This window comes from Marmota monax, unplaced genomic scaffold, assembly GCF_021218885.2.
Source record: "Marmota monax isolate L192 unplaced genomic scaffold, Marmota_monax_Labrador192_F-V1.1 WCK01_AAM20220418_F8-fsc00016, whole genome shotgun sequence".
Classification (NCBI taxonomy): Eukaryota; Metazoa; Chordata; class Mammalia; order Rodentia; family Sciuridae; genus Marmota; species Marmota monax.
This window is the reverse complement of record NW_026695209.1, coordinates 11,578,080-11,604,562: the sequence shown is the minus strand read 5'-3', so window position 1 is coordinate 11,604,562 and position 26,483 is coordinate 11,578,080. Positions and strand designations below refer to the sequence as shown.

Below are 26,483 nucleotides of genomic sequence, written 5' to 3'. Positions count from 1 at the left end.
AGGTGCCCTATGTTAGCTGTGAATATCTGATAATAATACTTAATTATGTTTTCATTTGCTAATAATTCTTGCTAAATTAAACATAATTTAATTTGTATTTTCCATGAAATGGGTATATTCTTTTTTCTATAATTCTACTTTAACTGGTATATTTTATGTATATTGTTGAATTTCAGCAATAATGATACTGAGTTATATCACAAACTGTTATTCTTAATACATGTATTACCCACATTTTAGCAAGTTTCATACTTCACAAAGATAATGAATATTCCTCATTGTCAATAAGACATGCTTTCCCACCATGATCTAAAAATTCTGACCTTATTTTGTCTGAAGAATGTTTTTTTCCCCAGCACCCTCTAACTATGTATAGACCTTGCATTTGCACCATAGTTGTGAGAAACGTAGGAGAGTGCGTTTTGCTGAAGAAAACCAAATAGAACTGACTAGATCTCTACTTGAGCTCACTATGACCTGATTCTCAATTATTCTTGACAAACTGAACCAGGCTCAAAGCCTTGGGACTCCGTGAAGAGGAAATATTTCCAGGGTTAAACAGACCTGAGTAAGAAAGATGCATGTGACAGAACCACATCCATATTAAAAGAAAACAAGACAAGGGTGGCATCCTTGACAAATATGTGCTGGGAACTGTCATGCTCAAAATATTCCTAAAATAATTTGAGATTATTTTTTAACCAATAAAAAAAAATGTTATGAAATTTAGTTTACCAGTGTGATAAACAGTACTGTGAACTGAAATGCATTCTGCTGTCATGTATAAAAAATTTGAAAAATAAATAAATATATGATGAATTATGTGTTGATTATGTGTTGTGTAGCTTTTGATGCTACTCATAGACTACTTCAATTCCATTGACAGATGTGTTCATTTCTGAGAAGTGTTGAATAAAATAACATTCATATTACAAGTTAGAGAATGATTACTTGGAGAACTATAGCAAGGATATCAGTTATGTAATGCTAAAAAATTTTGATGCATAGTTTTAGTCATTTTGATTCAGTTATAAAATTTTAATTTGGAAAAATTATTCTTAATTCTTCTTATAATGTAAACATAATCAAACTAGCTCTTGAATTCTCCTTTGAAACTCTCTTCCATGGTGTACACTACAAAAACATGAATATGAAATAGACTAAGATTTTATATGTTTTGTTTGACATTTTATGTAATTCACATATAACATGATGGCAAGGCTGGATCACACTTATTAAATCTTCATTATGAGCTTTAAAGAAATATAGAATAATTGGAAAGACAAATTTCAGGGCTAGAGATAGAGTATCAGCTGTTAAATGTCTCTATGGAGTGCTTAAATGGCTTCAAAATATTACACAGAATCTGTAGATATATAATGCATTTTTGACAAATATTATATTTCAATAACTACATAGTCATTACGGCTCAAATGAATTTTCAAAATTTCCTTGAAAAATCCTTAACTTTTCTTGAAATATCCATTTTAAGCAAATAGAATGTTGTTTCTCATTACTGGGTTGGTTTATTAACAAAACACCAGAAGTAACTTACAAACCACTGTTTGAGTAGAACATCTCTAGTTTTCTTTTTAAAATGCTTTACTAAGTGGATTTATTTTACCAATTAAAATTTAATAAATTTGAGGGCAAACCCCGTAGTTTTATATTTCTTTGTATCTATTATGTTCAGTCAAAATTTTCTTGTCTTATGAAGCTTTTTCCTATGTTCAGTGCCTATTTAGACACAGGATTAATAGCAGCTAATAAATATTAAGTTGCTAACATTTCCCAAGCACTCCTCTGGCAAATGTGTGGTAACTCACTTAATTCTCATCCCAGTCCTTTGAGATTAACCTATATTAGGAATGAGGAAACCAGGAACGATTATTAATTTGCCCAAAATCACACAGCTATTAAGTAGCCATGCTGTCTTCCTACCACACAGCCAGGTCCCAGAGTCCTGTGGTTTTAATTCGCCGTTGACTCTCTAAATCTATCTTCCTAAATATATGACTGTCCAAATGTGAACCCTCCTGAAAGAGCAGTACAAAGAGAAATGAAAGAGGAAAATTTTGAAGGGGATAAAAATTGAGAGACTACCAGTGCAGTCCACACAGCATAATATGCCAAAAACCAGAAGGCAAACCAAACGTGTACAGAAAAATATTCACGTGTCTTTGTGATCTGAGAAGAGGACTCATTACCAGTCACTTTTAGAGGACTATTTAATGAGTAAAATACTTAGGAATAAGTTAGCATCAGGTGAAGATATTGCTATTTCTCATATTGATCTTTGATGACATTTTCAGGCAACATATTAAAACAATCATTCTGTGAAGATCATTCTAGGAGGGTATGAAGTTTATTCATTCAACTGAAAGTAATTTAGGGAGCTTAGAGAAGTGGGATAATGCTGACCATGGTGATGGTCAGAATTCTGATCAAAAATTGTACTGCTTTATTTGAAACATCTACAATTTACAACCTTTTGGTATTATTGCCATTTTATATCTCAAGAAACTGAATCTAAGATACATATAGAGTCAAAGAGCAGATCAGTGGCTAAAGCTCAATCTGCATCTAGACATTACTCTAGAATCCATACTTTTCATCGTTACACTATAGTTTTTATTTTTCTCAAGCAGGTGTTTTGAAAGAAAATGGCTATGTGACAAATTAACTATTATACTCACTGACTCAAGTATGTAATCAATAATTCTAGTTAAAGACACACCTATACTTATCTAGCAGGTAAATTTTTAAATTTTATAACAGAAGGAGAGCTACAGATTAATATTTTTGTCCCTTTTACCCAGCTCTGCACAAGTATAGGTAATAGGTAAAACAGAGATGGCCTTCAAATGCAGATGTGGATTTGTACCTATTTGCTATTGTTCTTGCTAATTTTAAGATGTGTTAATATTAGTCTTCTCAAACTGCTACACAGAATACCACAGATTGGGTGTCTTAAACAACAGAAATTTAATTTCTCACTATTTTGGAAGCCAGAAATCCATGATCAATGACTTCTGTTTTGTGGTGAGGGCTCTCTTCCAGGCTTGAAGACAGAGTGTTCTCCTAATATCCCCACATGCCCTTTCTCAACCTGTGCGTGTGTGAAGAAAAAGAGCAAGCTCTCTAGTGTCTCTTCTTATAAGAACACCAGTACAATTGGGTCAGAGTCCTACCCTTATGATTACACTTAACTTTAATTACCTCCATGGAGGCTCCATTCCTAAGTACAGCTACATGGAGGGGTGGAGACAGGGGGCTAGTATTTAATCATACAAATTTGGTGGTGGGATAGGGGGTCATAATATTCAGTCCACAATAATATGGAAGCCTCAACTCTTCCCTAGGTTTATTAGAAACACTCTAAAATCCTTAATCCCCATATCATAGAACCACTTTTATATCTAATATTCTGAATTCATTATACATGTCCAGATAGAGTTCTCAATAGCTTATGTCTTTCCCACTTCCAGGCTCTTTCTTGGGGGTAGGTCTTCTCTTTGAGGTTCACAGAATTTCAGGCAGAGGAGAAGGTACTATTTGTTTCTATGTCTCAATCCTTCCAGCAACATTCATATTGGACTCGGCCTCCTCCTTCACCTGGTTGTGGACCAGTGATCCTCTCAGAAATGAATGGGACACATTCCTTAGAAAGATAAAGCAGAACTACACTCTAGAAACATACTAATGTTTTGAAAATACACATTTTGAAAAACAAACTAAGGAAATGGACCAAACCATTCATTTTTACTTCTCAGAAAATATTCATCACAATAGGAATTGTGGTTTGGCAATACAGATTCTCTGCTAAAATACAACATTTTTTTTTTTTTTTTTTTGCCTTCAGTGAAATTAAGCCATCATATTGAAGGTTTTGAGGTGATATAATTCAGTAACACACAAGTCTTATGAATAAAAATTATTGAGTTCCATATAGCCCTAGTTAAATTCATTGTTCTAAAACTAGCTTATTGGTTAATAATTTAACATAAGAGAAATATATGTTTTGGATCATTTTCTATTTCCTAAAATAACTCTTTTCATATATTTGTATGACTTTGCAAGTATGCATTTAACATTTATTAATTTACTGACTTTTGTGTATTTAGAGATTACTTAGTTTAGTTATATTTGAAGAACCATAGAATTCTATGCTTTCAAAAACAGTATAATGCATGTTAATTATAATAATAATCTATATCAATGCTAACAGATAATACTGAACTTTATATTATAATTATCTTTCCAATGTAAGTTTGATGAATTTCTAAATTTTAATACTAAGTAGAATTTCATGAAGTGATGGGATGCTGAGTGTAAAACTAAATTTCCTGTGTTATGAAAATTTGTCAAGCATCTGTGACTTAAATTTTGTGGAACAGAATTCTTAGAACTACTGATTCTTGTAATTCACAAACTAAAATTGATACCTATGGCTGTAGAGCAAATGCATATCCCATTTATAATAGCAACTTTGTTTTAGATAAATTGAGTGAAATATGTTTATATGATGGCTTTATTGTGTGAGTGGTTAAGAAGTCACCTTGTGTGTTTAGTTTGCCCTTTCTTTCTTTCTTCTTCTTCTTTTTTGATTTCTATTTTTTTTTGTTTTTTAGAGAGTAACTGTCTATATGTGAGAGTTGTATGTGTGCTTGTGTATTTCTGCCTTCTCAAAGATTCCCTAAGAACATTTCTAGATACATGGTGATCCAGAGTTGCATTATATTTGAATCAAATTAGATTTATTCAGGTATACTTTAGAAATATTATTTTTAAACAGTATTCAACTTTTTTTGACATATACAGCTGTAGGAAAGAAGAGTTTAATGGAGGATAACTTGGCACCATTTGTGTGCAAAGTTTAAAAGTTACTATTGTTCTATTCACCGAAATAAAATGGGGAAACAGATTCAGTAGAATCAGAATGTTAATTAGAATGGAAAATATAACTGCTTATTTTGAAACTAGATCAGGGTGTGTTAAGGCAATCTGAAAAGCTGAAGCATAAATGCAGATGAAATTTCAAACTTTTTAGCTCCTTGTTAAAATCATTATTAAGTTGAAATTGGAAATGTATTTAAAGACTTTTTTCAGTTGAAAATAGATTCCCTTCAGGAGCTATTGGGTAAACTTTCATTTTTTAAGTGAAGAGATATTATTTACTATTCATGATCAAGGCAAATACAAATGAAACACTGAGTTTGAAAAAAAAAAGACTGCAAAGAATGTAGCACATTCACTGTGTAGCTTAAGTCATTTTTTTGTTATTGTTCTTTTGTTCTGTAATTGATTGCTAGCACCCCCTTTAACCCACCTTAAAGGGCAAGCAGGAAATTCATGTTTTCGTTCATCAGCCCATCCCTCTGAAAAGCGTTCGATATTAAAACAGTTTGCAAGAAGCAAAAGCAGAGGAAAGAAGAGGCCCAGCTAGACTGTAGCAAGGTTAGAAGATACATGCAAGATTGCCTGCAACACACACCGGGGCTTGTTCCTGTCCAGTATTTGCATGGAGATATCAAGTTAATTAGGGTAGGACTCTGTTCTTCGCTTTATATGTGACCTTTTATTATATCTGTGCCTCTGTAGTTCATGTGGTGTCATAAAGCTATGGGAAAGTCTTTCCAGCTGTTTGACACAAACTGGGAAAAAAATAAGCATTGATATTTCCTTTTGCCTGAAGGTTTTTACAGCAGCAGAGTACGGTAGAGGCAAAGTGGATGTTGAGGTAGATTTGCTATGGGTGTCAGAATGTTTCTTTTGTCTTTGGGCTCCCTGCTTTTCCTGATGATCAGGTGTAACCCTGAGAGTTGCAGAAGCGAGTGGGGTGTTGGGCGGGGGTGCGGGTTGGTTCAGGAGGAGGTTACATGGCAGAATTCCCACGAATGCTGGCGAAGGATGAAAAAGATAAAGAAATCTTGTTTTTCTGAACGAGAGGATTCTCTGCATGACTTCCCCACTGTTGGGGTGATGAGCTTTCAGGCTGAGATTTTATTAACAATTCATATGGAGATTGAGGGCAGCGGAGGAGCAGATTCTCACATAAACTTGATCTGTCCATGAATGCAGTTCTCTGTTTGCCCTGACCCTGCATGGCTTAAGACACTGCCTGTGAGGCCAGTGTGCCAGACACAAAGAAAGAAATGAAAAGCAAGCACATTCCAGGAGTCTGCACAAAGGAGCCCAGCAGTTTCTAGTCGTCTCCCTAGAGAGGATCTTATCTCTGAACAGCTAAAAACCTCTAAAATGTTTATTTGTGTACCTCAAGTTTTAAAATCAATTATTCCTTAAGCAATAGTCTATAGAGATGTTTTGTTAGGTTTTGAGTTTTGTTTTCTGAACTTGTTGGAATGGGGAAAATATTTATGAGGGCACATTTTCTTAAGTTTAGCTTTAGATTTCATGGGCCTTGTATTGTTTTTACTTGGTCAACTGATAGTTTTCTTGCAAAATGAGTACTTTCTAGCTGTAAGAGAAGCCAGGAAAAAAAAATGTTTTAAAGCTTGATTTGACTTGATGATACATTGTGACCCTGCAACTCTAAAACTTGTGGCAGAGTTAATGCCTGAGATGAAACTGACTTGAGATCACAAGCTTGGACATCACTGTGCTCAGGAGCACATAATGAAGTGTTACCTTAGAAAAACCAGGCAAGAAGTAAGGGGGGAGGAAACTTGGAGATAAAAGAGCAAGGTAAACTAGGAAATATTAATATTACATTTCTACAATTACTGACCATTCAGTCTCTGCAAGCATTACACCAGAAAACTAATAAGCTCTCACAACTATTTCTCTGTAACCTAATACAGTAGATTGTACTGTTTAACACAGTCTAGAAGCATATCTTTAGGTTTAGGGGATAACAACTTAATATACATAAATCTGTTGCTGGCTTACATGTGTCCACAGATGCTTAAAAACTGGAGAATTTGCATGCACAAACCTTTGCATTTTGCATATGTGTTTAGCTGTTCAAGTTGCTTCAACTTTTATGGTTCATTAAAGAGCAAGCCAGTTGAGGAATGCAGGCAAATGCCATTAATTATGATGGGTTTTGTTCCTTTCATTTTATATTGGTTTTATTTCCATGAAATTAACTGTTGTGCGTACACTAATTGTCAGTAATTGGTGACAAAAATCACTTTATTGTTTTTCTATAGCATGATACTGATTAGGATCTTTGCTATATTGGCTCAATCACTTTCTGTATTTTACCTTCTATATTGAGTCAGTGGTGAAGAATATCAAGTGCAACTTTTTAAGAAGTCTGTAAGATAAAATGTTTCTGTTTATAGTTAAACAACTCTTTTTAATAACCTGTTACAAATTAAAACATTGACACTGAAGCAAATTTCATTATAGGAGCAATTGATTTCTTGAAGTATCAACTGTTTTTCCTGATTTGGAAGGAATCCTACTGGAATCATCTTTTAAATACTACAATTATAAATTTCAACTGCTTAAGCATATGAATTTCATTATTCTCTTTGCCTAGGCAGCTTCAAAATTAATATTGCTGAAAGTGCTTTTGTGAGGGGCTAAAATAGATTGTCTTTCTCTTCATTCCTGATGATAAAATTGATTCTCATAAAATATGGAGTATTTTTGGCTCTTGTTTTTCAGGATTTTTTTTTTTCTTTTCGGTTTTGACCCATAAGAATTTTTGGAGCACTGTATTTCAAGTAAAACTATATACACATAATTGAGAGCATAAAACCTGGTTTTGTACATTTTTTTTAATCACAGAAAAGAGTGTATCATTCAATTAAAAACAATAGGTTATGAAGAGAGAAAAATGGGAAAATGTTCTATTTTTTGGAGTGAGATTTAATGCCAATATAAGGAAATATCACAATGCTACCCATCCCATTGAAACATCACAAGACAATACTATTTTGCTCATTTTGTTCCTTAAAAGAATTCTTGGACTGATCCCCTGTGATTTTTATGACTTCGTAAGTTAAAAAGTTTTCTAACACTTTAAAGTAGTATTTCAAATTATTCTTGCTGCTTTTCCTTATTCCAAGAGACTTTTACCAATCAAGTACCAATTTGCAGTGTACAACCCACTCAGTTTGTTTTAAATGCATCCATATGTATAACTTAGCACTGAGTACCTCACAATCATCTGGAAAAAAAAGTTTTTATGAAGCGATTAGGAAAATAATTGCCTATTAAAAAGGTGAAGATTGGTTTGAGCAGGGAAAGAAGAAACTGAACTTTGAAATTGAAAGCATTCATTGTTAGTAAGAAACATATGCACCAAATCTGAAATTAGAGAAAACTCATGAAATACGTATCTTGGCAAGGGGGATTGTTTGAATTCTCTAAAGCTGTCAGCCCATTTTCTCTATTTTTTTTTTCCTGTTAAAGAAAAACTTCAAATGGAAAGCTTCACCTTTTGTGCAAAGTTGAAATGTTTCATTATTGCAGGATTGTTCTACACTGTACAAAACCAGAACAATTCAGTAGCTTCAGGGATGGGGGGCCACAAATGAGGAACTTTCTGTCATTTAAAAATGCCCAAAGCAATGCAAAAATAAGTGTAAAAATCTCTGGTTGTTTCCTTGAGAAAAGAATCTTTTGATTACAACAGTTATTTGAATACCCATTCAGATTCTTTTGTAACATGTTGTAATAAGTGCACATCTAAATGAAGAATATTCTTGAGAGAACAAAACTCAAACATAAACTATGTTTAGCTGTTGCATTTCATTAAGTTACTCTATAGAATTAAACAAAATTTAGTTTTTAAATTCTTTTCTCCTTCTTTCTTTCTCTCCCTCCTCCTTCCTTCTCTTTCTTTCTTTCTTTTCCTCTATAAAATAAGTTCCCCAAAGCATAATTTAGGTTGCACTTTTTTTTCTTCTTATTGGTGTTTATACAATATATTTTTTGTTAGTTTCAAACATATAGAATGTGAAAAGTAGTTGGCAAATGACTTTGGGTATTAAGGGGGATGAAGTATAAAAGTTACTTCGAGAAGAGAATTTTTCTGTTATTCATCTGCCTACCATATCAGACTCTTCAAAGTATAATTAGATGGATTTTCATTTTTTAATATTCTAATTTAAAAAAAAACACTAGTCGGATACTAGTAAAACTATATGTCATATCCACGGGCATTTGAATCCTATATGGGAAAAAAAAAAAAAAACCTTTTCTGCTCCTCACATAATCATATTGACAACCATACAGACACCACTGGGGCCAGCATGAGTAGTAGTTCGTGTCTTTTACCGTGTTGGCTCCAGAAGTCTTTTATAATTGTAATCAGTTTCTTCATCAGACAGCACTGTGCCAACACCCCTAATTAGCCATAGTCCTATTTTAAAAATTAAGAACAGCCCACATGCAATAACATCAACAACAACAACAACCACCCCTCAAGCCCCAAGCATATTCTTTGTGTGAACTCACTCTATGGAGCAGTTGCATCCACCTCCTGGGCTCTGACCCACGTGGCATCCTTGGTGTTAATCAACTTCCCAAATGGGAGGTGCACACACATTCAGAGCAATAGACCCCATTCTGGTGTTATCAAACTCTAGTGTCATTTTTATATTTTCATCTTTCTTTTTAAAGTGACACACAGAGCTGAAATAGCCTCATTTTTTTTTTGTACTGCTAAACAGACTGCCCACCAACTAAAGCAAACGGTAATATACAAAATAAAAAGTGATTAGAGGTAGAACAGGTTCATTGCAAGATAGTTTCAAGTTGCTTAAATGAGTTCCACATTCAATTAGACTTTTCTTTTCCTAGGAGTTAAACTCTTATAGCCCTTGGGAAAGTGAGCAATGACTGCATTGAAAAGCATAAACCATAAATAAAACAATATGACAAGTCTTGAGATGCTTTAGTTTTTATGGATCTTAGAATTCACTAAGAATTTTTATGTCTTACAATGGAGGTATAGGTATATGTACAGAGACGGGTACTATTCTTTTTATTATATTCAGTTTTTCTTGGGCTTTAATTCTATCTTGGGTAATGTCATGATCTGAAATTTGGGAAAATTTATGTGACGTCAAACACAGACTTCAGCAAATAAAAGGTGGATGAAACAGGTTTATTAATGCCTGCCATGTGTCTTACCTGGGCAGGTAGCCATCAATGTCTGCTTCAAGTGCCTGGTGTCTGCAGGTAAAACCAAATTGTGTATGCTTTCTCCTTTGTGCCACGTGACCACTTGTTTTTATTCATAAATAATGACTGAACTGCAAGTTCATTTGCTCTAGAATCCAGGAGTATCTTGAATCTGTTTTATAAATTACCTATCCTTCCACCATCACAGAAAATAATATTTTCTTATTGTTTATTTCAAGTGATCAACAATGAGTATTCTCTTCATGTTTTTTTATTTTTAATAGCAGGGATATTATACTTAAGATTTTCTCTCCAAATATAAACATAGAAAAATTTATGTTATAAACCATGCTTTGTATAGGCTTCTACTTCTTTCTTTGAACTACTATTTTTTTTCATATTATTCAATGCATCATCTTTTGAAATAAATTTAATGTAATATCTAAAATTTAAAATTAGTTACTACTTTTAAAGATACTAACATGTACTAAAATGTAATAGTGATAGTCTTATACTATTATTTAAAATAACAAAGGAGTAAGCTATATACAATATTTCTATAGCTAGCTATTCTACCATGAAGAGTTATATATCAATGTAAAGAAGCCATGTGGAAATAGAGTAATCAAATATGCCTAATTAAATTTAAAATTATATAGATAATATTTGCTAAAAACAAGAAAACAATATGGCTCTAAAATTCTATTTTGAAGGCTTATTTTTATTTTACAATTCAACTTTTGTTCTAGCAATAACTTCTAACAAGCTCAAGATGTGAAGTGTTAAGTGAATTATTAAGACAGAGAGCCTAGAGTATGACCACAATGAAAATATCAAAGGTATAAAAACACCCAATCAGGGCATGTGATTTTGGTTAACATAGTGGATGCAGGTGATTCTTAAGGATGATTTTTACTTGTGCAATTTTGCCCTCTGGTTTTACTTCTTCCTGTGATCGATTCCCAGGCAAAGCCAGAACTCTTCAGGAGAAGGTTGAGATTAAAACAATGTCAGCATTTGCTTTTAGCAAAGTGATGAGGTTATCAATAATGCATTGGAGATCTTGGGAACCTTGGACATATGTGCATCACAGCTGCCCTGCATTTATTGCATTTATAGTAGGACTTGCAGGTTTGAGCTGAGATGTCACCACATCTGTGTTTGAACCAGCCATTGACACAGACTCAAGAAATCTTGGGGGCATGGGGAGAACTGCTGAGATTATTTAACTGAAACATTGCAATGGAAGAGGTTATTTAGGAATGAGAATACATCTATGAAATTGCTTTTTTACAGAAGACTATTCAATACTCCTTTAATAACCTTTTGTCGCCACATCTCCTTTCTAATGTTTATAAGTTTTGTTATTTCCCCGACAAGTTTATTCATATCTTAACAGCTTGTCTGGCAGCAGGGTTCATGTTCTATACTTTGGCTTTCTGGTCACGGTGGTGGCTGAGAGTAATGGAGAGGGGGAATAAGTGAGTGTGGAAATGCAAAGCTGTCTCTTGTTACATTTTATCGATCTCATTCTGGTGTCATTCAATTAAGACAGAAATGTGATGGATAGTCTCTGCACAGATTCCTGGGTTGCTCTCCATCCATTGCAGATAAAGCTTTTGTGTTTTATTTTGGGGGAAGGGGTGGGGGAAAGGGCATAGGCAAGTGGGAGAAATCAAAGATGCTCTGTGATCTGAATTACAAATCAATGTCTCTCCAAGGATGCTCCAAAATGTCAAACATGCCATGTTTATATTTTCATATACACAGAATATACATCTGTTGATGTATGAGATGGCTATTAAAATTTAAGGTGGTTTAATTCTTGTTTATTTATTTTCAAAGACTTATGAGCTAACATCATCCTTCAACCAGACTAAGATAAGGAAAAATAAACCACACACACACACACACACACACACACACACACAAAAGACTTGAAGTACACTGGTGCCATATTTGAAGTTTGTAATAATGAGAAATTACCTTGTATTTTTTCATGGGTCTCTAATTCTAGGTTGACCTTTTTGCAAATAGATTATAAAGCTGCTAAGATGAAATTGTAGGTAATGTATTTTTTTAGTAAATAAATGAATCCTCCTTGTTATTGCCTATACTGTCAAGAAATATGCTATCTTGAGCAAACCACTGAAATCCAGGCCTGAATAATTCTCTTCCTTTCTTTTCATGACATGTTTTTTCTGAAGTCTATCACTACCTCTATTTGCTGCTAATGTTACATCACGAGTGACAGGACTCCATAGATTTGAGAAGCAATAAAACGAGGAACTTATGTAAGAAATGTGATTTTATGAAAAGACATTAAGAACTGAAAACAGATATCATAATAGTAAGTAATGCTAAATAAACAATTTTGTTTCCTCCCCAAACAATGCCAGATTCAAATTGAGGACTCTTCATTTTTTTTAACCAACTTTATGAATGCTGATACTTAGTCCAAAATTAAAACAAAAAAAGTTACAAAACTATCTTTAAAAACTTTAATATAAGACAAATATGCTAATTTCAAAGCTTCTGTATTATTTGTATGTGACTTTGGATCAGAATGCTCTTTAAGCCTGAAGTTCATTATCTGCAAATAATAAACACAATTACTGTGAGAAATATGAGACTAAGAATATGGAAATCCCTACTTCATGCTTATCCTATGTACTTGGCACATGGGAAGCATCAAACACATTTTATTTCATCCTGAATACCCTTTATGGTTTTGACACTGAGTAATTTGGTCCTATAATCAGTATGTGCAGTCATTTGGGAAAGGAATGTAAGCAATGAAAAATAGCACACTTGGGCCCTGCCACTGTAGGTCAAAAATTTTCCAGATCTAATTCACAGGAGTGAATTTACCAATATGTATGGGATTTTAGTAAACAAATTTCCAATTGTTCACTAACATTTTTTTCTAAAATTTCACTTATGAAAGGAACTCTGTAGATCAGGTCTTAATCTGAGTGTGGACAAAGTTATAACTATCATGCTTTCATCCTGAAATTAAATATCAGCAGTTGGTTAAAGCAAATATTAACTGATTTTACAAAGGTTTAAGGACACATGGATATGAATTATTATCATGAGACTTTAATCTTTAATTATAACTCACATTGTAACCCACTTGAATAAGTTAGAAAAACATTGGTGCATGTATAGCCGTATAAGTGCTGTGGAAAATAAAATGTATAGCTATGAGTTGGGATCTTTCTTCCTTTTTTTGATTTTCTTTTATTAGTTTGGTTCTAAAGTCATGCATTTTTTTTTAAAATAGGGTATTTAAAGAATTCTGTCTTCATGAATCAAAGCTTACTTCAAATATACATCAATGTATAACTAATACCTCTTTGAAAAATGCATATATAAGGGATAGATAAAAAGTAAAGGATTTTTGTTCCATGATCAAAAACAAAAACATGGGCTATCTCTGGTAAAGGAAAGGTTTTATCTTAAATTTTGCACTCGTGCATGCTCTCTCTCTCTCGTCTACTTTGTGTGTCCTAAGACTGCTCCATGCATTCTTGCTGAAAGCTATTAATACTTTGGTTGAAGATGTAATGAGTTACCATATTTCTTCTGTTTCCCACAATCATTGTGGACTCTCCAGAATTACTTGGTAATGAATTCATTTATGCTTTTGAAGATTTAATACAAATCACTCATCATAAAATGTGCATATGGCACTTCTTGATATCCAAGACACTAATCATCATTTTCTCAATAGAACAGGAATCATGGTGGCATGTTGACTCATTCTTATACCTTCAAAGGTAGTTTGAGTCTTATCTGGGGTGGGATGCTTCTTCACTCCCTTGAATTCAGGAGATGTTACTCAAAAACAACTTTCTAAGATGTACTACATTTTATAGCTGATGAAATTTAAAATATTCTACAAGGTAGGCTTAAAAATGTTAATTAAAATTTATAAAATTCACAGAAATATAGAATCCTAGTTTGGGACCTTATTTTATAAACTATGACTTCCAACATTCAATTCCAAGAACACTCATAACCTAATATTTGTGGCAATATTGCCTCCCTTAAATTCTAGAAGAAATGTTGTCATGGAATTTTCTAAGATAGTTAGGCATTGGTTACTCCTTATGTATTATTTTCTTTAAAAAAATATTTTGCTAACTTCAGATGATGTTGAAAACCTTGTTGTTGATACTTTGCATCTCTTTACAGTCTAGCTTTCTAATAAGAATGTAAGCATATTGTAAAGAAAAAAAGAATTTCAGATGCTCAAAGATCGTTCAAATAGTCATGCAAACTCAATACTGAATATTCTCAGGAAACAAAATGCTGCTATATTCTTCTCCATTTTCTTCTGTTCATCAAAGGGATTTGAAGGATGGTGCCATCCTTAGATACTAACAGTTTCTTCTCTTTAACATTTAAACATACATTCTGCATCTATTGTTGAATTAACATGATGTTCTAGGTATTGTGTTGCATGCCAGGTATGATCAATTTCAAGTTTATAAATCATATACAAGCTCATAATAATTTTATAAACACTTTGTGTTTATTATCTGTAGAATTCAGAATTTTGTTGAATACCTGCTTTCCTTCATTTCTCTGTCATTTTCTTCGTGTTCTTAAACACACACACACACACACACACAAACAAAAACAACAACAACAACAAACACTGTCCTTTCTACATGGCTTTCTGGCCATATCAACTTGGTTTAAGATCCTTCTTCAATAGTCTACTACCACATATCTCAAATAGATGGTGGGGGGCATTAAACTCTTTTTCAATAAATGTTTGTTAAGGTTCCAGTTTAAAACAACTTCAATTTGCTATTCTGCAACTAAGACTAATTCAGTGAAATTCATTGGCTCATTCTCATCCTCTTTCCCTCTCTTTTCTGTTTATATACTTTCCTTATCTCTTCCTCTCTAATCGTCTTAGAAACACTTTGGGATCATAGCATTGGAGTATTAGATTTGATATGAACTTTAGTGAATACACACTTTATGTATTCATAGTTGAAGATCGTTGGCCCAGGAAAGTTACCAAGAAATCACAGAGAAACTTCAGGAAATGCCTTTTCCCTATGGAAAAAATCTAGGTGCCATAGTCAACCCACTTGTTTTATCTTGAAATTTTCAAGGAGAGTTCCTTGTCTTGATTCATCTTTCTTTCCACAGTGCCTGGTGTACTGGAAGAAGTCAACTTATATTTGTGGAAAGAATCAGAAACTTCATGTTATATTTGAAGATGTTTTCATCATAAGATGATTTACATTTCATCTTCCCAAGTACAGAAGTGTTAATTTTTCATTCCTCTGAGCAAAAAGAGGAATTTTAATGTTTCAAAATCATGTTCTGATAATCTTCATGGCATACTGTCATTTCAGAGGAAGGAAAGAGGGACCCTGTTTTTCTGTTTCCCCTCAGAGCACTTATTAAATGATTAGAATTAAAATCAATATTCTCATGGCTTTTATATTGACAAAAGGTACGACCAAGCTATTCACTGAGCAATTCTTTATGAGGGTTTCTGGAGGTCTGGAACATGGAGAAATTTGATAAACCATTTTCATAGTGGAAGTTTAAGTGATACTCTGATAAGAATATAAGATGTACCCAGAATCACACACATTTAAAAAGATATGCAAAATGACAAATTTTTCATGCTGACAAACATTCTCATTATATATTCACCGAAATCTCATCCCTTATTTCTCATTTTATCCTATATACAGTTATTTGTTTGCTTGCTTGTTTTGATTTTAGTCATTAATGAACAGAATATCAGCAATTTGACTGTTCACTTAAATTACTTAGTTGAGTATTGAACCAAATTTGTTTCTCAACACCAAACACAGCAAGCATTCTAGAAGACTAACTCTTAACAGATTGAATCAAAAGGGGAGGAAAGCAAAGTGGAATTACCTGGACAAGTTGGACCATGGAATAGAGGGGACAGAAATGAGGCCATTCTTTTTTCAACAGTGACTTGGAAAAAAAATAATTTTGATGTTTCTGTTCATAGTTAGAGATATCTTGAAATATACACATGAACTTCTTGGCTCATTTCCTCTTGTGTTAGAGTGTTCCTGCTGTTTTTGCACTCAAGCAGGTTTAAAAAGAGAAAGACTCATTGTTTTAGTCTGCACCTCAATTGGGTCAAAGTATTCTAGGTCTCTGTTTTTCAGAAAGCCTATTTGGTTATCTATCTAAGGGTAAAGAAATTCTAGAGAATACTTTCTTTTTTAAAAAAAATATTTATTTTTTAGTTGTAGTTATACACAATACCTTTATTTTATTTATTTTTATGTGGTGCTGAGGATAAAACCCAGGGCTTCCAACATGCTAGGCAAGTGCTCTACCACTGAACCATAACCCCAGCTCAAGAATTAATTAATTTTCACAAATTCAAGTTAATAGGACACTCACTGACAGATAAAGAGAAAACTGTATTGCATAAGTGGAAATATATATTTATTAGCTTTTCAAAAGATTTTCTTTCCAGAATAGGCAATTTAAGAAACCATATTAGTATTTGTATGACACTTACAGATTATAAAAGTAAAATAAACAGTATACCTTAAACCTAATGATTATCACTAGAATTTCCAGTCAACTGGAAAGGAATTCTTAATTTGGTTAGTGGAAAGTTTCCTTCATACTGGACTATATATTATCTTCCCCCAATTTTGTATTTATGTAAATTAATAGTTTTTACATATAAAATAAATCATGGAAATATTTGGTATAGTTCAAAACAAACAAACAAACAAACAAAAAACTGAACAAAGTAAAATTCCCCCCAAAAAACCAAACTAGTTAAAAGCAAAACATGTCACTGTTGGACACACATGTATGTTTCAATCCCATCTTAGTATATTTTCTGTTGCTATGACAAAACACCTGAGGCTGGAAGTGTATTCCTTTGTGAATAAGGATTACTTATCTTATTGTTTTGGAGGCTGAAAGTCCAAGATTGGGTGGGCCCATTTGTTTGGCTTCTGATGAGGGCCTTCTGGCTGTGTCAGCACATGACAGATAGCATCACTGTAGGAGTGTGTGCAAGAGGAAGAGACTGGACTATGAGTGAGGCTTTTTCTTTTTCTAATAATTCATACTTTGAAAAATTAAGTGTGATCTTTGGAGAACAACATTAACTCCTTCAGAGGGTGTGCCCAATGACTTAACTGCATTCAAGTAGGCTTCACCTCTTAAAGGTTCTAATACCCCACACTGGGAACCAAACTTCAAGCACATGAACCTGTGGAAGATGTAAACCATATGCAAGCCACAGCATTTCATTTGTTTATTCATTTGTCTGTTTTTGTCTTAGCAAGCAGTAGTTTACCTAGTGTTATAGTTGGTTTTCTGTTACTGAGTGCAGAAATGGACTGGCAATGACTTTCTACTATTTTTCACCTCTTATAGGTCCCACCACCTCTTAATATTGCCACATCAGGGACCAAGCTTCTAACACATGAGCCATTAGCATATAAAGCACATCCAAACCATAGCACCCAAAGAAGTTTCAAAGGCAAAATGAAGTTGAATTAGATTACCTATAATATTGGTTCCAGAATTAGCAGTGTATGATTTTACAAATATATGCAAAAGTCCCCATTCAATAATACTATTTTATAACCTTTGTGAATTTTGGTAGGTAGGCTTTCTATTTTTTTTTCAATCAACATAAATTAATCGAAGTCTTATTGTGTGTGCATTTTTTTTTTTTTTTAGCAATGAGTGTGCAAAAGTCATCCCTTTTTACCTTGAGCAACTTAAAATCATGCTAGGTAGAACAGACCTAGAAATAAAAGGGAAACTAAAAATTGTAAGTTGGTTCTAAGTGTTAAGAAAGTGAAACAAATGATATCCTCTTTAGAATTTCAGGATTTAGGTTGTTTTTCCTATGTGACTTGAAGCAACCAGAGAAAGATTTTTGGAAGAAATGTTTTTAAAAATGGTTCTGAAAGAAGGAGACAGATAAACAAGCAAAGAAAAATATCCTAGAAAAATGCTTTTCTCTGTTCCTAACTGTAGGAACATGAGAAAGTATTCATTACAGATGGGGGAAACGGACCCACTAAAGATTGCCTTTGGACATCACAGGGCAAAAAGAAAATTAACATTCATTGAAAAATTGTACTCTGATCTTAATAACTGGTTTGATGATCAAATCAAACTGTGTCTCAAAGAATAAATATGTAGCTATGATATAAAACATTAAGGAAACTTCAGTATTTGCATGTTGATCAGGAGGGTAAATGCATACATATGTAGTTTTTTTTCCCCATATCTCGTATGCATTCATGGGAAGTGTCTATAAGTGCCTCCTAGGTCTTTCCTGATATAGCTGAAAATGTTCCAGAACTCCTAATTTCTTGCCCCCCCACTCCTAAAATCTTGCTTTTCTCTAATTGTCCTGTCTCAGTAAATGGCACCAACTTCTGTTAGTACCTGAAGTGTAAAATCTAGGTGTGATCTTGGATCCTTCTTGTTTTTCAACCAACATTTTCATCTAAGTCCTGCCAACTTGACTTTCAGCTCTGTCTGGTATAACCACTTCTCCCAACCTCCAGGACTTGCCACTTTTTCTTGAAACACTGTCATCAGCTAAATAGTTTCCTAACTGCCATTTCTGCTTCTATTCTTCTTCCCCTAGAAATAATCTTCCTCAAATCAGTTGGAGTTATTTTTCAAAAATGTAAATTCGGTAGAACCCATTTATAGTTTCTCATTAGAGGAACATTACAACTCCCTACCCTTGCCTACTTGAGCTTGCATCATGAGACTTCAGCTTGAATTTCTGATTTCAACTCCCACTATTCATTCTCCCCTTGAGTATCCCATCTTAGTATGTTGACCTTCAAGAAGTTCCTCTAACATGCCTTGGTTTGTAGCCTAAGGGCTCTACACTTACTTATTTTATCTGCTTGAGAACCTGAACCTTCCTGGCTTTCTTCTTATTATATCAGACCATCACTAAAACATCACTTCCTCAGAAAGTGATTCTATGATTTCCCAATTAATGCTTCCAACTCATTACTTTTTTTTCTCTTTATCTGAATCTATTCATATCATAATACATACTAATACCTAATAGCAAAGACATTGTTTCTTTAAAATCCTGGAGATACATCCTGAGAATCTAGGAGAATGCAGAGCACCAAAGAAATAGTTGATAAGTAATTTTTGAATGAATTTATTAAATAAAATGGACAGTACTTTGTGGAACATTATCTAAAGGAGTGAGACATTGTTCTGTTACCAGAAGCATCTAGATCACACACGTTTATACATGTTTACTTTCTCTACTTGGGGAAATTACTAAACACCTGAGTTTTCTCCTAAAAAAATGAGAATAATGCTGTCAGGCTGATTTGTGGAGAGGAGAAGAGATGATGAACATTAAGAACATAATCAATAGTTGGCCAACAGAAAATGTTCACTGATCGTACTGATATTTTTGATAGGGAATGTAAGAGTAATAATTCAATGCCCTAGATTCCAATGAGTCTGTTTTATCAAAGAAGAATAAAATAAAATAAATCCACCTTTCAACTTACTATTAGGGACTTTTAGAATACTCTTGAATATTAACCCCTGGGAAATGAAATAAGAACCATGGCTTAAATAGTTTAAACTCATATGGGACAAAACAATAAAAAATGTACAAAAAAACAAAACATTACATTGGAAAAGAAATCGATCCAATGACTTAATGCATCTTTTTATGATTTCTAGGGAGAGTGTGCATGTTTAATTCATTGAATTCTCCACTGTTTCTATGCTGAAATTCACTTAGATGACAATTGTACTCCTATCAACAAAATTGGACTAAAAAAAACCCACTAAGAGTTTCATTATTGAAAAATTTCCCTATATAATATATTAAAGCTCATTGACTAGATGGATCCCCACTTGCACTTTGTGTGAATTATAAAAGGTGCCCTTTCTTCTTGGCGGATGATGCACCCATCCTTGCATATGTAACTGGACTCATAGCTTGGTCATCAGAGCCTGGTCTGTATTGGAGTTTCACTCATCTCCCTGGCTGGTCTCCCTTTTATAGGGTACAGCCCAAGCAACCATATGCAGTGGTGCTGTAAGTATTAGATACTGAATAAAAGGACAAAACAGGAGTCTGAACAAAGTGAACTGAATATTGACAAAGCTCAGCTATGCCTTTCTTCAACTGATAACTTGGAACAGCATGCAGAATAAATACGACATGGTTTCTACAATGAGAAAAAAAAATTATAGTTATGTCATATTTAGCTTTATTTCACTAATGATTATTGATCTAAACTCTAAAAAAATGTATCCAAGAAACATGCTTATCAGTATTTGAAGACTGAAGTAATAGCTTGATAAACTTGCTGCAGTAAGGAAGAAAAGCTGGGAAATGGAGATAATGATCAGGAGCTGAATTTGAATTATATGGGTTAAGTGTCCCTTATTAAAATTACTTGGGACCAGAAGTCTTTTAAAATTTTTTTTTTCAAAATTTGGAACATGTGCATATACATAATGCAATATCTTGGGGATGAGACCCAAATTCTAAACATAAAATTCACTTATGTTTCATGTATGCATTATATATATATATATATAGACTGAAGGTAATTTTGTAAAATACTTTTAAGAATTTGTGCACAAAACAAAGCTACATGGTGTGGAATTTTCCATTTGCATCATTATTTTAGCACTCAAAATTGCATATTTTAAAGCATTTAAGATTTCAGATTTCCAGATTAGGAATGTTTAACCTTTATCTGCTTTTTAAAGAATGTCATCAGCATTCAACTTAATTCTAATAATTTTTACTGAGCATCCACCCCACTGTTGGGCACTGCAAACTGCAGAAAAATAAATGCAAACATTTAGACCTTGTGAAAGCCACGTCTGGGAGCACAATATGAATCTATGAATTGCTATTCCATAGATTACAGTAATAAAAATATCATAATAACAAAGAATTCAGGTCCGAGAAAGGAATCTACATACTGACAGGTAGACCAGGAGAGAAGCAGAAATGGGCAATTTCATTGGGAGCCTTCAGAAGCTTTAGCAAAGCTAACCGCCTTTAGAGGGCAAGACCCCTCTGTCACCTTAATGTAATATCCCAGTGTTTTGAATGAGTGAGAGAAAAAAAAAATATCTCAAGGGAAACAACATGAACAAAGACCAGGATGGAAGGGTCAAGGGTCTCTTTAGGGCACAGTAGACAATCCACATTGGAAGGAGTGAAGGGGACACACACAGACAGGAAGGGTGTGATCCTGGTTGGCAAGATACAAAAGAGGCATGAGGTGGACTAGAATCTAGCTGGGTGTGATCTTTTTTCTGTATTTCTATGTTTTAAGGGTAATATATTTCCTTCTGAAGGCTTTTAAATATTGTCAGTTTTATTATGCCTAAAGTGGTATGCCTTACATAGGAGAATGGGTCCAGGAGAGTGAGGAGGGAGTTGAGGAGGATGCTCTTATGTAGGGCCTTAGAGAAGCAATGAGGACTTACTGTAAGGTGGAAGTGAAGTTAATGGAGGTGAAACTGAGCAAGACTTAACAAGTGGGTTAACCAAAAAAAAAAAAAAAAGAGAGAGAGAGAGAGAGAGTTAAAGAGGACTCTGATATTTTGTATGTCAGTATTTACAAAGATGGTGAAATGATTAACAGATTTGGTAAAGCTAAAAGAGCTGTTTAGAACTCTAGGAATTAATAACGTATTTTTTTTATTAAGAGCACCTGGAAACTGGGCTATAACATAAGCAAATTTGCATTCAGATTTATGGTCGATTCTTAGATCTTTTACAACTAGTGAAGATGATATTCGTTCTTATTTGTTTATTAAACTCCAAGACATTTTGTATGGTCATGTATTTACACACATATTCTTATTTTATATTTTATAATGCAGTTTGATTTGTTGTAAATATAAATGAACTCATGTTTAATTAAGAACAAACACATAACAATAAATAATAACACTTTCATGCTTATATTTGAATACCTTTCTATTTTAGATATTTTGTATACATATACCCTTTAAAAATGTACAATTGCATTTCTGATTTTTGAAAACTATGTATTTACTTATTATGGTGCCAGGGATTGAACCCAGGACCTCATGCATGCTAGGCAAGCACTCTACCTCTAGCCTCCAACTTGTATCTTGAGATAATTATTAAACCTACAGAAAAGTTACAAAAAGAGTGCATAGTGTTTCCATATAAACTTCGCCCTTCTTTCCTAATGTCAATATATTATGTAACCATAGTCCAGTTATCAAAACCTAGAAATTAACACAGGTACTGTTGATCGATATTAATGCTATTGGCCTCTCAATCATTTTTATAAAAAAATGCACATATATAGCAAAAAAAATTGTAACCTACTGTTTATATGCTCTGAATGCTATTTTAAGCTTTCAGACAGTGAGAACTAATATGATGGATTATACTCTACAGTGTTAGCCAATGACTATTAACACAACCTTCTGCAAATGATCTCAGTACTTTATCATGTTCTCCTTTTGTGTTATTTATTTTGGATTCCAACAAACAATTTTTACCCAATATAGCTGACACAAATGTTTGTAAGTAATAGCAATTGTCAAACACATACACACACACACACACACACACACATTTAAAACATAACAGAGAAAGAGGATTGCTGTGTGTAAAATGTGAATTTCGGTTATCAATGGTAACAACATCAAGGAAATGGTTAAAATAGAGGATAAACAGATGAGTAGGCAATTAAGGACTGATGGAAATTCTTTGACATTGTTAAGGATATTATTCATGTCCCTAGATTCTGGAAGGAGTGATCAACAGTTCTGGAAAAGGAACGAGGACTTCCAAATTCATTTATAGAGAATTTCTGAGATACTGAGTTTTTGACCTGTTAACCATCATTCAACTCTGTTTGGACCTCCAGCCTCATTTTAGTGTGTTCCTTTGTTAAATACCCCCATCCACCCTGTGGCTCAAGCCAAAACCCTAGCTCTCATCCTTGACACCTCTGTAATTTCTCAAATCCAGTTCATCTATGAGTACTGCTACTTTTACCTCACAAATATATTTTTAAATCATCTCACCCTGTGTTCTTAACTGCTACCAACCCGGAGTATGGCTTTTTCTCTCACACCAAAACTATTCCAATAACACCCCAACTGTTCTGCCTGGATTTTATCCTTCTCTTCTCCAACCTCATCCCCATAGAGAAATCAAACTTAACATTTTCAAGTTATAACTCTGATCATGTCATTCCCCTCTTAACATCTTCCAAAGTCTTTTCATAGCACACAGATTGGAAACTCTCCTTTAAAAAAGAAAAAGAAAAAGAAAAAAAGGCCCAGAAGTCTCACATCAATCAGTTACTACTCATCTCTCTCAACTTATTTCTCTTTTCGCCCAGATGGGATCCGCTGCATGCAAGATGTCCTTGGCCCTAGAAAGAGAATGTGGAAACTTCTCTTTGCCACTACCTCAGACTTTCATTCCTCCTCCAGCATCTTCTTAAAGGCAATTTGTACTTCACACTATCCAAGCTGCAATAGGGAGAAGAAAGGGTATCGGGGAGTTCTCATTTTATTGCTATTATCTTCAGTGCACTTCCCACTCTTCAGTGTGGGTAGTAGTCTAAATCTGCTAAGGTGCTTTGGGTGTACATCAGTAGTCACTCTGGTAACATCAGCTGAAAATCTTGTGCTTGAGTAATGAAGTTTCCTGTCATTGCTGTGCCATCCTCAGCTTGAGATTTTCAGGATCCATTTCAAACAACTCTCTATGGTGTCCATCCTTTGTCCCAGGTGTTTCAATAGGCAGCTTCTTTTCATGCTTGTCACTGCTGGTCCAACAGGCTATATTAATATTCTTTGCACCAATAAACTCTGGAAATTCAGGCAAATATCAATATTGTAGGAGACTCTCCTTTGATCTGAAGCTAAAGCACCTAGATAATCCAAGTGTGTCATTTATGTTGTCCAGGCAGGCTTCAAACTCACTTCTACTCTTATCTCCCAACTCCAGCTCTCCAAGTGGTCTTAAAGAAAATTACTTTCCTAAAATTGAGAAAAGGGTAGGTATAGTGGTCCCTAAATAAATCTTCTTCAGAAGGACTTATTCCAAGTCTTGTATAGTTTCAATGCGTTCAGAGACACATCCTTTGAAAGTTCTGCAAGGTTTCTCAAAATCTACTTTATAATTTACTATCTTTTAAATAGTACTATTCCAATTGAACAATTTTAACATAATGCACTGATATGTACATAAGATGAAGATTTTATATATGAACAACTTTAACTCTGTTTTTAAATTAGATTTATCAAAATGAACATTGAAAGGGCATTGCAGTATCTATCTATATCTATTCATATAGATGAGCCATATCAAAAAAACTATTAAATGAAAACCAAGCTGTTTAATACATTTATGAAATGTGCTCTGTCAACATTCTTAAAATTTTTATACCTTTGAGTATTAAGCATTCCTTTCAGCCTTGTTTTCATCTTATGCATGCTTAAATATAAACCTCCAAGAAGAAGGGGTCTACGTGTACATTATTCTTTCAAAAAGAGTGAGATACTGAATATGGGTTTGGGGAGAAGATTACTAAAAAGAATCCCCCAGATAAAATATAAGATATATATCTTATATTTTATATAGTATATATAGTATTATATACTAAAATATATATTAAGTCACTATAATACTTGTATGGTAAGTTTAAAACATGCTAGTATTAATCATACAATCTAAAATCTAGAATAGATAGTGCTGTGATGGTTTTATAAGAGGCTGAAAAAAAATTTTAGATTTAGTATCTAAGTCAGCAGAGACACTTTATAATGTAGCTTATAACTTTGGCCACAGTCTACTAAGAATGATCCCAAGTGCTTTTCCAGGCTTTAGAGATTTGCTCATTTTTTTAATATTTATTTTATTGCTCCTTTTTAAAAATATTTATTTTTTCATTGTAGTTGGACACAGTACTTTTATTTTATTTATTTATTTTTATGTGGTGCTGAGGATCAAACCCTGGGCCTCACATGTGTGAAGCAAGCACTCTACTACTAGAGCCACAATCCGAGCCCCGTCCTTTTGCTTTTAATGAACCCATTTTAGCTTCCTAAAACAAATCTGAATGGTTAATTTTTGCAAATTCTCAATAACTTTAATTGTAAATATTCCTGTTTATTAAGTACGAAATAGTACAATATTTCATTGCAATGCAAGGAAGTAAGGTATAAATGTGCTATTAAGTTCATTCAGTTATTAATAAACAGATAATACTTGAGTCAAGTATTCTAATGTATATCATGATATCCTTAAAAATTTCAGTTGAATATTTAAATAGAAGACAAAATTAAATAAAATAATCTCATTGATGAATTATTTTGCTACATGAGTAGGTACACAGTCAGGGGACACACCTGTTCTTTATAGAGAATGGTCCCATGTATTGGCTTCTAGAATCATATATTCCTAGCAGAAGTAACTGAAGTTAGCATTGGTTTTTTTTTGGGGGGAAGAAAGTTGTTTCGTCAGCGTCTGAGGACAAAATGAATAAATTAATATCCCAAATATGCAATAATAGAAACCTGAATTATTTATGAAATAATGCCAGGGTTTTTATTTGCTTTATAGTATTAAGAACTGCTGTCTAATATGTTTGGTTGTAATTAATTATCTTAGAATACAGAGGGATTAAAAAGAGATTCCCACTATTCTTGAATGATATCCTCTGGAGGTGTCCCCTGCCCTGAGAATAAGAAAGAAACTCTTCCTTATGACTTGTAAGTCCTTGAGGGTGAGCAGATCCATCCAAACTGGCCTCTCTGCTTTCTGGTTTGCTCCAGCCATGATGGTTTCCTCTTAATGACTTCTAATATGCTGAGCACCTTCCTGCCTTGGGACCCTAGACCAAGCTACTACCTCTAGTGCAGTCTCTCTACCTAGTCTTCTTCCCATGTTCTCATTTTTCAAACTGATTTCATGTTTTGCCTTCTGAAGACCTTTCCTCTTAGACTTTCCTGACAGTCCCATCCATGTGAGAACTCTTTCTTGTCCCTCTTGTTATTTTCCATCATAGCACATAATCCTACAATCATTTAAAAATATTTTTGAATACAATTTTAGCACCTGAAAACTGCCAAATAGACGTGCAACAAATATTCTGTTGAACAATAAATTCTCTGAAAACCTGGGAAAACCCAGAGGCAATAAAGAAATGTCAGATGAATGAATGAATGAATTTCAGACCAAAGGACTGATTGGTATAAAATATTCTCAATATCTGCCTCATTGTAGGAAATGCCTTTTTGAGAATACAGCTCTATTAAATGTTTCATATCCACAAACAACAGTTGACAATTCATTG

General features: G+C 33.7%; 1 long non-coding RNA gene across 1 annotated transcript in view; it reads left to right on the top strand.

The window, feature by feature from the left end:
- The window catches only part of LOC124083803 (uncharacterized), a 290,521-nt gene extending 266,845 nt beyond the window's left edge, over positions 1 to 23,676 (top strand). The window contains exons 10-11 of the long non-coding RNA XR_009225524.1: positions 12,309 to 12,451; positions 15,274 to 23,676. This is a non-coding gene — a long non-coding RNA (uncharacterized LOC124083803). The remainder of the gene's footprint in view (positions 1 to 12,308; positions 12,452 to 15,273) is intronic.
- The last annotated feature ends 2,807 nt before the right edge of the window (positions 23,677 to 26,483 follow it).